Source organism: Oncorhynchus kisutch, linkage group LG14, assembly GCF_002021735.2.
Source record: "Oncorhynchus kisutch isolate 150728-3 linkage group LG14, Okis_V2, whole genome shotgun sequence".
Classification (NCBI taxonomy): Eukaryota; Metazoa; Chordata; class Actinopteri; order Salmoniformes; family Salmonidae; genus Oncorhynchus; species Oncorhynchus kisutch.
The window spans coordinates 50,951,706-50,962,521 of record NC_034187.2 but is presented as its reverse complement, the minus strand read 5'-3'; the positions used below and the strand labels follow the sequence as shown (position 1 = coordinate 50,962,521).

The window sequence follows — 10,816 nt, the reverse complement described above, 5'->3', positions numbered from 1 at the left end:
CCACGTTCAATTATTACACGATTCAATTAATCATATAACAATTAGTTAAGTAGTAATCTGGGACACCACAGGAAAAGTTATTTAACGAGTTACTATCTCCCGACTAAACTCACAGTCAATTCATTAATTCTCATATCAGTCTCATTCTGAACGTTGTTGACTTCAAATCTGCACGAACCCTAGCATAAATGACGAATCAGCGATATACAAATTGGCTTATTTATTTACAAACTAACTAAATAATCACAGAATTACATAAACACACAAACATGATAGCTTACACATTGATTACTACACAATGCAATGAAAAGTCCCTAGTGGACTAAAACAATATGACGGCTTGTTACACAAAATGGCGGATTCAAAAGTGCGGGAAAGGGAGAGAAAGAAATCATACAGACAGCTGATAACTATGCTAATAAAACGCAAATACTTTGCACATGAACGACCGCTCATTCGAAAGAATTGCAATGTACATATTTACGTGTGTATGTCTTTGCTGTCTCTCTGTTGAAAACACTCAATCCATCTACAGGGAGTAAAGTCTCTGGTTGTGTAAGTCTCTGGTTGTCCACCAGAGATCGCAATGTCTTTTGTAGTAGTAGCTTCTTGGTTTCGGAGTGTCTGTGAAAACAGATCTTCCAGAGGAAATGTTCGTTAGAATGAGATCCCAAAACAACACATAGGCCCTAGATGCACAGGCTCAGTAGTTCAGTTGGTAGAGCATGGCGCTATTTTACTCGCGTTAGGCTGTCAACTAAAGAGCTGCGGGTCCGACAGAGATCATTGCGGTGCGGTCTGCATTTTTCATGCTGCAGGTGGGAGCGGGAGGTCTGGCAGACGACTTTGGGATGAAAATATTTTTGTTGTCCCGCAGATTATTTGTAGTCTTACTGCTTTGTATGCGTTAGCCTAGGCCTACCTATCTATTGTATTAAAAGCTCCTCTTTGTTGCATTATTCACACTGCTTCAGCTTCAGCAACCTACCTCTCCTCTTCTAGAGGGGCAGGTGAGATCAAATGTGCCTAGCATGTGTGTTCTCATTGAAATAGAGTAGTCTGCCAATGCGTGGGCTGAGAATCACTGGCAGTTATTTTTACAAGAAAATGTACTTCATAAATATGATTATGCAATAGTTTACTACATGCCTAGAAATAAATACTGATCACCCAAATTTGTCTCCATCTGAAAATCTTCCCACTCCTAACAGGGACGCTATAAAATAGCTCAAGAGAAAAGGCAAGTCTTTCCAACTCTGCTCTCTCCAAACTACGTCTGGCATATTGGCTGAGATAAGCTAGCGGTATTACTAGGCTCATATAATGGTCCACATGAGAATCTATGGTAATTTAACCTAGGCTATTTCTTAGATTATCATCATTTTGATATTGCCTATAAGGTGCAAAATTGTTGGGACTAGGGCTGGCAAGTGACGGCCAGACAGTGCACGATCGAGACGGAACTAGCAAGCTAGCCAACCGGATTCTCCAACATTCTCCTAACAGCTTTTCATTCCACAAGGTAAGATTAAAAACAGTAGAATTTAAAAAGCAACCGCTATTATGTGGCTATCAAACGTTGCTGCTTAGCTTAGCTGCCTGGCAAGCTAGCTAGCATGTTAACAGCACAGTAAAGATACAGTAGCGCTAGTATTTGTATTCATAGGCAAGAGAACTGTCAAAGTTGGTGAGATCAAAAATATTATGCAATCTGCTAATGTTACCAAGGTCAAGTTATTGCCCATTTTAGTAAATGCTATTGAGCCATTTTAGCTAGCTAAATTCATTAGCTTTCTAGCTAACTTTTGCTATCTATGTAAATAGCAAATTATATACGTGACAATACTGTAAGCTAACGTTACAGTAGCAATGCCAATTCAATGGAGGGAGCAGTCTGGGTTAGTGTCACCTGATTTCCTTTAGACTTTTTTTTAGCTAGGTAGCTACAGTGGCTTCAGAAAGTATCCATACCTCTTGATTTATTCAATTCAAATTAAAAATTGATTAAACATTTTTTTATTCCTGACCAATCTACACAATTTTTGTAAATGTATTGAAAATGAAATACAGAAATAGCTCATTTACATAAATATTCACAACCCATAGTCAATACACGTTAGAATCCCTTTGGCAGTGATTACATCTGTGAGTCTTTCTGGGTAAGTCTCTAAGAGCTTTGCACACCTGGATTGTACAATTTTTGTACATTATTCTTTTTAAAACTCTTCAAGCTCGGTCAAGTTGGTTGTTGATAGACAGCCATTTTCAAGTCTTACCATACATTTTTAAGCTGATTTAAGTCAAAACTGTAACTAGGCCACTCAGGAACATTCAATGTCATCTTGGTAAGCAACTCCAGTGTATATTTGGCCTTATGTTTTAGGTTATTGTTCTGCTGAAAGGTGAAAGCAGACTGAACCAGGTTTACCTCTAGGATTTTGCCTTTGCTTAGCTCTATTCCATTTATTTTTATGCAAAAAAAAAACCTCATTAGTCTTTGCCGATGACAAGCATACCCATAACATGATGCAGCCACCACCATAATTGAAAATATGAAAGTTGGTACTCAGTGATGTGTTGGATTTGCCCCCAAACATAACGCTTTGTATTCAGTAAATAAAATGTATTTCTTTACCACATTCTTTGCAGCTTTACTTTAGTGCCTTATTGCAAACAGGATGCATGTTAGGAAATATTTTCTATACATGCTTCCTTCTTTTCACTCTGTCATTTAGGATAGTATTGTTGAGTAATTACAATGTGGTTGATCCATCCTATTATAGCCATTAAACTCTTAATTGTTTTAAAGTCACCATTGGCCTCATTGTAAAATCCCTGTGCGATGTCCTTCCTCTCCAGCAACTGAGACAGGAAGGATGCCTGTATCTACGTAGTGTAATTAATAACTTCACCCTGCTCAAAGGGGTATTCAATGTCTGCATTTTTTTTTACTCTACCAATAGGCACCCTTCATTGCGAGGCATTTTTAAACCTCCCTGGTCTTTAAGAATCTGTGTCTGAAATTAACTGCTCAACTGAGGGACCTTACATATAATTGCATTTGTGGGTTACAGAGATGAGGTAGTCATTAAAAAAGTTATGTTAAACTCTATAATTGCACAAAGAGTGAGCCCATGCAACTTATCATGTGACTTATTAATCAAATGTTTTACTCCTGAACTTATTTAGGCTTATTTAGCCATAACAAAGGAGGTTGAAAACTTATTGACTCACTCTTTTTTCATTTTTCATTCATTTGTAAACATTTCTAAAAACATAATTCCACTTTGACATTATGGGGTATTGTGTGAAGGCCAGCGACACAAATTCTCAATCTAATATTTTTTTATTATTCCGATGTAACGTAACAAAATGTGGAAAAAGTCCAAGGGTGTGAATACTTTCTGAAGGCACAGTACACACACCCACGAACACAAACACACAGGTGAGCGGCACTAAACAACCAAGCGCCCGGGTCTGTCTCTTTCTATACTCTTAGAAAAATACATTTCAGGAATCCAAAAGGGTTCCACCTGCAACCAAAAAGGATTCTACCTAAAACCAAAAAAGGGTTATCCTATGGGGATAGCCAAATCTCTCTTTTGGAACCCTTTTTTAAAATGTAGCATTAGAAGAAGCCTTCCCTGCAAACAGAAACAGTGCATTGGAGGCAGGCTCATTATTGATCCCCCCACCCCAACATAAATACACAGGCACACACACAGGCGATGTAGAAGGAAGAAGGATAGAGACTCACTTTGTTGTCTTGGTGGCCAGCAGCTGGCTGGGTGTCCATGCTCTGATTGTCAGCGGTAGGCCTGGCACTCCCCTCTGTCTGGCCGTCCTCTGGCTCGCTCTGCTGATGGGTATCCAACTGTTGGGGGGAGGAGGGGAGAGTCTCCATTGCCATCTGTATGCCACTCTGGATGTCCATCTTCCCCTGCACTGCCATTCCATGGAGCGAGAAGAGAGGAGGGGGAAAGAGAGAACCAAAGAGCGAGTAAGGGAAGAGAAATAGGAAACACACATTCACACACATGCAAGCGGATGTGCAAATACAGTACCAGTCAAAGCTTTGGACATATCTACTCATTCAAGGATTTTTCTTATTTTGACCATTTCTCTACATTGCAGTATAATAGTGAAGACATCAAAACATTGAAATAACACATATGGAATCATGTAGCAAACAAAAAAGTGTTAAACAAATCAAAATATATTTTATAGTTGAGATTTTATTCTACAATGTAGAAAATAGTAAATATAAAGAAAAATCCTGGAATGAGTAGGTGTGTCCAAACTTGACTTGTACTGTAATATACAATTTATTAGGTACATCACCCAGTTCACAAAAATGGTTTGCTTCTACAGACAGTGAGTCACGTGCCGTGGCTTGCTATATAAAGCAGGTAGACATATGTCGAGGCATTGTTACTGTTCGATGGAATCTTAGAATTTTAAAACGAGTGACCTAAGTGTCTTTGAGCGTCGTATGATTGTCGGTGCCAGGCACAACAGGTCCAGTATCACAGAAACAGCCAGCCTACTGGGCTTTCATGCACGACAATGGCTAGGGTTTAACAAGAATAGTGTGACAGACAAAAAACTTCCAGCCAGTGGTAGTCCTGTAAGCAAAAGCAGCTTGTTGATGAGAGGTCCAAGGAGAATGGCAAGAATCATGCAAGCTAAAAGGGGGGCCACAAGCAGGCAAATAATGGCGCAGTACAACAGTGGTGTGCAGAACGGCATCTCAGAACGCACAACTCGTCAGTCCTGGTTACAGATGGGCTATTGCAGCAGACCACCACAACAGATTCCACTCCTACCAGCTAAAAACAAGAAGAAGCGGCTCCAGTGGGCACGCGATCACCAACACTGGATAATTGAGGAGTGGAAAACCGTCACCTGTTCCAATGAATGCCGGTTCCTGTTGCGTCATGCTGATGGCAGTCAGGATTTGGCGTCAACAGCATGACCACGAGCACGCAGATGAGCTTCCCGGAGAAGGTTTCTGACCGCTTGTGCAGAAATTCTTCGGTTGTGGTCTCAGACGGATCCCGCAGGTGAAGAAGCCGGATGTGGAGGTCCTGGGCTAGTGTGGTTACATGTGGTCTGCGGTTGTGAGGCCGGTTGGCCATAATGCCAAAATCTCTAAAACGAGGTTGAGGCGGCTTATGGTAGATAAATGAACATTCAATTCTCTGGCAACAGCTATGGTTGACATTCCTGCAGTCAGCATGCCAATTGTACGCTCCCTCAACTTGAGACACCTTTGGCATTGTGTTGTGTGACACAACTGCACATTTTAGAGTGGCCTTCTATTGTCCCATGCACCTGTCCCCAGCAAAAGGTGCATCTGTGTAATCAATAAATCAAATGTATTTATAAAGCCGATATTATTTAATCAGCTTCTTAATGTCACACCCGTCAGGTGGATAGATTATCTTGACAAAGGAGAAGTGCTCACACTACAGGGATGTAAACCAATTTGTGTACAAAATTTGAGAGAAATAAGCTATTTGTGCATAAGTAAAATGTCTGTGATTTTGACACATGGGACCAACAGTTTACATGTTGCCTTCATATTTTTCTTCAGTATAAATCAGCTCAGTTTTGATGAGTGACCAAATTTTTATGAAAGACACCTCACGACGGCGCTGTGAATCTTTGGCCTCTCCAAAAAGTACCATAGCATTAGCTCTGTGCACAGAAATGCATTCATACATTTCCATAAGGCCATAGAGGGTATATATATATATACAAAAAATATATATATGGAGGGCAATATATACTGGACATATTGGATTTAACTGTCGTCCTATTAAAAAATGATTTTGTAGATTCATTATTTTTATTTTCATTCTTCAGCACTGTAGGCCTACAGATAGGTATGTATTACAATGTAGCCCAGCGGTTCCCAAACTAGGGAAAGCGACCCCATGCAGAGTAGCCTGATATGAAAACGGGGTCACCAGAGAATTTCCAAAATCCTGAAGGAAAAAAATATATACCAAAAAATATATTATTACATCGTCTTTGTATCTCACAATCATTGTAATGTGGTTCACCTAAAAATTCTAAATGAAAATGTTTCCAATCTAAAGGATACAATTCAACCAGAGAACCCTAAACTACAACATGTGAAAATGAAGAAGAAAAAAAAACTTTACGAGTTTATATAATTGACGTTAAAGATTAAAAAAGCAGTTTGCTTAGATGATTCCCTATGGGAAAGTAGGTGAATTGCATTAAACAGCATCAAGCAAACACAAGGTAACCTATCGTGTTTCTTCCCGGGTTTATTCTCTATTCGAGGAAGGTTATTCGAGGATCTACTTGACAGCTTTAGGTCAGTCGGAGTAGACTAAAGGATAATAACGAAAATGCACATTTAGCCTAACTCTCTTCCTACGCGTTGACACAATATCAGTATGTTGTGCCTGTACCTAGACTGTACCCAGACTAGTAGCCTAGTGAGGATACAATGTTCCAACAGCTAAATGTGTTGAACGTAGCTAGCTAACGTAATAGACACAAGTCGCTAGAACACCGAAATACCTGTCACCAGCGCTCCTGGTTATGTCAGTAGCTGCATATCAAATGACGAGGAAGATGCGGTAGTGTAACTTGCTTTTACATCTCTGTTGCTTTTTTTGACGCAGAACACCACAACCGTCGGGGACAAAATAATACGTACAAGGTTAATTAAGTAGAGGGGAGTATAACAACTACTGTAGAAGAGGCAGCGGTGCGGTTCGTTTCGCTACTGACGACACGGCAGTGACGGCAAGGTGGAGCCGCACAAACTGCCGGTTTAATGAGAAGGCGTGTCCTCGCGCGCTGTCGCAAATCCTCCTCCGCCTCGATCGAACCGATCGAGCTCTTCCGAAAAAAAAAATCAAGAGTAACTGTCAAGGAAAGAGGATGGAAGAATGGGATTCATAGCGTTGTGGTGCTACTTTTTGGTGCGTCAAATGTTGTCACTAAAGTCACAGTCAAGGAATTCACAGTTCAGTCTTACAGCAACACGTACAGTATGATCTAGGCCTACTTCAGCATTGTGCTCCGATTATTATAACAGTATTGTAAACTCACCAAGACCACATTGTTGACAGCAATGGGTCTTCAAACACAAAGTTTCAACTTCTTCAAATTGTTGGGTTCAGAAATTATATTTAGCTTTTTATCAATATAAATGAATGCAATCACCTTGAATAGAATGTGTGATAATTGAAAATACATGAGAGTATAACCTGTTACCATTCTAATATGTTATTACTTTTTTTCTGTTCTGTAATAACAGCTACCGAAATGTTTTATATTTGTGTAAGGTGCAAACTATAACCACAAGGTGGCAACACACACTTTTATAATGGACTCCAAAAGTAAAGCAACGACAAACCTTCATAAAGTAATTTCCCCAATTGTAATTTGTTTTCTGCTTACAGTAAGCATTGCTAATTGCCCAGAGCTGGTCTTTTGAGAGCTGGCATGAATTAAAATAATTTAGCAATATCCGCACATGCTGTTGCAACAACATACTTTTATTATTGGTATTAAATCCATTTAATTAGCTGGGAAAAGTACTTGCTTTGCACGGAGACGATCGAGAGTGGAGAAAGATCTCCAAGGAGGGTAGTAAATGTCTGAAAACATTTTAATTATGTGCTCTCACCATGGGATGAGCTGTTGGGGGGGAGGGGGGAGGGGGGCTCAGACCAAGACTCTCTCGTCTGTTCACACAGACTACGTCTGAGGAGTCACATGGGAGTTGTCCATGGATGCATCCCGAATGACAGCCTACTCCCTATATAGTGCACTGCTTTTGATGAAAGCCCATAGACATGGCACCCTGTACCCAATATCGTGCACTACTTTCGACAAACATTTGGGAGCCATTTAGGACACAGCCCATGCCTACATCTACTCAGGGGCCATTCATACTGATGCATCATCCAAACAGAATGGCACCCACCCAAACGAACAACTGCTCCGGGGGCCTTCGTCTGTGTTAACGGCAGCCATCGCCAAGGAGACAGGCTCTGTGTGGAATTGGAGCTCTGTGGCTGTCTGCTGTAAGTAACTGTACGCAGGCCCATCGGGCTGGGCTTGGTTTAATCCAGCAGGACATGGACATGTCACCCCCCTATCCATCCGGTGCAGACAGATGTTTTCTGGGCATTGTTGTTCCGCCCCATTGGTAATTGTTTTCTTTCAGGAGCGGCCAAGGGCTGAGGTGCCAGGGAGTGCCTAAGGATGCAGGCGGTTGGCAGATCCACGCGGCTGAGCGTCCAGCATTCCCCCTTCCGTCCAGCATCTCCATGTGGTTTGAATAAATGACAGACAATGGGAAAACAATGATTTTGTCAGCAGAGGGTAGGCCTAAGAAGCTGAGTGTCGAGTTTTCTGACTCACAACATACCCGCTATTTTTAAGATAATGATCTAATTATGCTAGCAAATGAAACACCGACATAATGCACTCTCCATTTACGACTGGGTTAGTCTTCTCAAAGGGTATTTTTCATCATGACATATGTGCAGTAAGTTGAACATGTTTGTACTTGTTTGCATGGTTATAGTAACAACTTCACTGTATGCCCAAAGACATGCTATGCAGTACTCTACTGCTTTAGCCCATAGAGCTCTGATCTGGTCTTAGCAGACACGTATCAGACAGTTGGCCTCCAACTGGGCCTGTCAGAGTCATCAGGGGCCGCTGAGGGACTCCATGTTGAAAATGAATCCAATTAACAATTGAGTGACCAAGGCCCTACAATCAGGCCATTATCCAGTCTTTGGTAAGAGGACACTGTTTGACAGACAGTAAGGCCTTGAATGTAAGCCACTAGAGGGCACTTGCACCCTTCTAATGCAAGCTCGGCCCCTTATAGAACACAGGCTTTGGCCCTGAAGTTCTTGAAAGTAGTCGCTGATTATAAATGACTGGATAGGTGAAAGTAATGTGAAAGAGCCCTCGCTTTCACCTTTCCGATCATGTAAGATCAGTAATTACTTCAAGGAAGGGATGAAAGAAGAATGCCTTTCAAATGTTTTTCAAACAGGGCCTATACTTCGGAAACATAGACCCCTCACTGTGGGTTTCCAGTAGGCCTGCGTTTTATGCGGAACATGCATAATGTTCACATCATACATGTCAATCTACTGAAGGCTTATAGAGTATACAACAAATCAGTTTCAATAATAATTGTACTGGCTAACCGAGTCACAAGATCCCGATAGCCACTTAGTCTTTCTAGACATCGGGGGTTGCCGCCCCCAATTTCAAATGCTCCGGCTTGGGCTAGGGGTCCCCAATTACATTCAGCCGTGGGCCGATTTTTCCTTGCACGGATGGTCAGGGGACAGGAACAGCTATAAATCATGTGTACACTGCAAATTGACCACAAGAATCCCAAACAGATTTAGTATTTGAGAAAAACGGGAATAATTTCAAACCTTGATTACATTGGGATACAATCACATTAACTCCTGAAAACTCTCGGCAGCATTCTGCCTTCTCCCTACAGTTCTCAGCCGTTAGCTTCGCCCACCTCTGTCTCAAGTGAACTACAGTCCCAACGCTGTGTTTTAACGTTTAGAAACGTCTCTTAATCATTGCTTGCGATAACGGCTTTCGAAACATACGGCCCTCATCTTTCATCAGCGAGAAATAATCCTTCAAATAAAAAAGATACCGACTTTAGCAGATTTGCATAGATCCACACAGCTTTGCCTCCATTCGATTAAACTACATTTCCGCTACACTTCCCGAGTTACGCTTATACACATGTGTTCGGCGCATGCTAGATAGCAAATTAGCACAGGTGGTCGCCTCTTGTCTTTCGCCTGTTTTCCGTAAACAAGTACTGTAACATGGAGATAAGGCCTTGTGGGAACACTAACCCTAACAAGATGTATCAATTGAACCTTTTGTTTTTTTGAAAATCATTTCTCACTGATATGAAAGATAAGATCCTTATGCTTCCAATGGCGTCCCGCAAGCGACGCCTGTTCATGTTCAGATTGATCATCAAGGATCTTAACAAAACCCTGTACAGAAGACGCCTTTGTTCAATGACTCTTGTGCAATGGAACGGAATTGAGAGTCATGGTCAAAGGCTACGATCACATACAGTATGCCTTTATTTATGTGTTGGAACAGATTTCCTCAATTAAAATCACTTTGAACTCATTTCCTGGTAATTTTACAGTCCAAGAACAAAATATTTATTTTTTGATAGGAAAACTGGGGGACAAATAAAATCACAACAACCACATAAATAGACCAAAATGGCTCCTACAACAATGCTTTGTTGTCTTGTATAATACTATTACAATGTCTTTGTTTGTAAGGATTTCCTTTATACAGTATACTAATGGACATAATTTAAAGTATTGCTTATTTATTTTTAACCAGGAAAAGACACTTGAGGTTAGAAACCTCTTTTATGAAAGGGACCTGGCAAAGATAGTTAAGACAGGACACAGTGGAGCCAAGGTTGATGCACAAGCCATGTGGTTGTTCTCATCCCTCCACTAGAGAGAGTGCCAACTCAACACACAGAGCCTTGGCTGTAGCCAGGCTGTCCTCATCTCAATGTCTGCCACACTTCTGTCAAGTTTGCCTTAAAAGCCATGAAGAATGACAGATGCAAGGTGTGGGACTTTTGCCAAAGAGTGTTGTGAGTATCGTGACCATATAAGAAGTACACAAAAGGCATGGAACATGCAATCAGTCATCAGAAGGCTATTAAAATGTAGGGCAATGGGTTTCAATAATCTGTACCTAAGTGCTTTAGTATTAACACAATATT

General features: G+C 41.0%; 1 long non-coding RNA gene across 1 annotated transcript; it reads right to left on the bottom strand.

Annotated features, from left to right (window-relative positions):
- Positions 1 to 205: 205 nt before the first annotated feature.
- Positions 206 to 6,801, bottom strand: LOC109903182 (uncharacterized). The gene is made up of 3 exons (XR_002256977.2): positions 6,559 to 6,801; positions 3,758 to 3,945; positions 206 to 638 (listed from the first exon to the last, which is right to left on the bottom strand). It is a non-coding gene; the product is annotated as an uncharacterized LOC109903182 (long non-coding RNA).
- Positions 6,802 to 10,816: the final 4,015 nt, after the last annotated feature.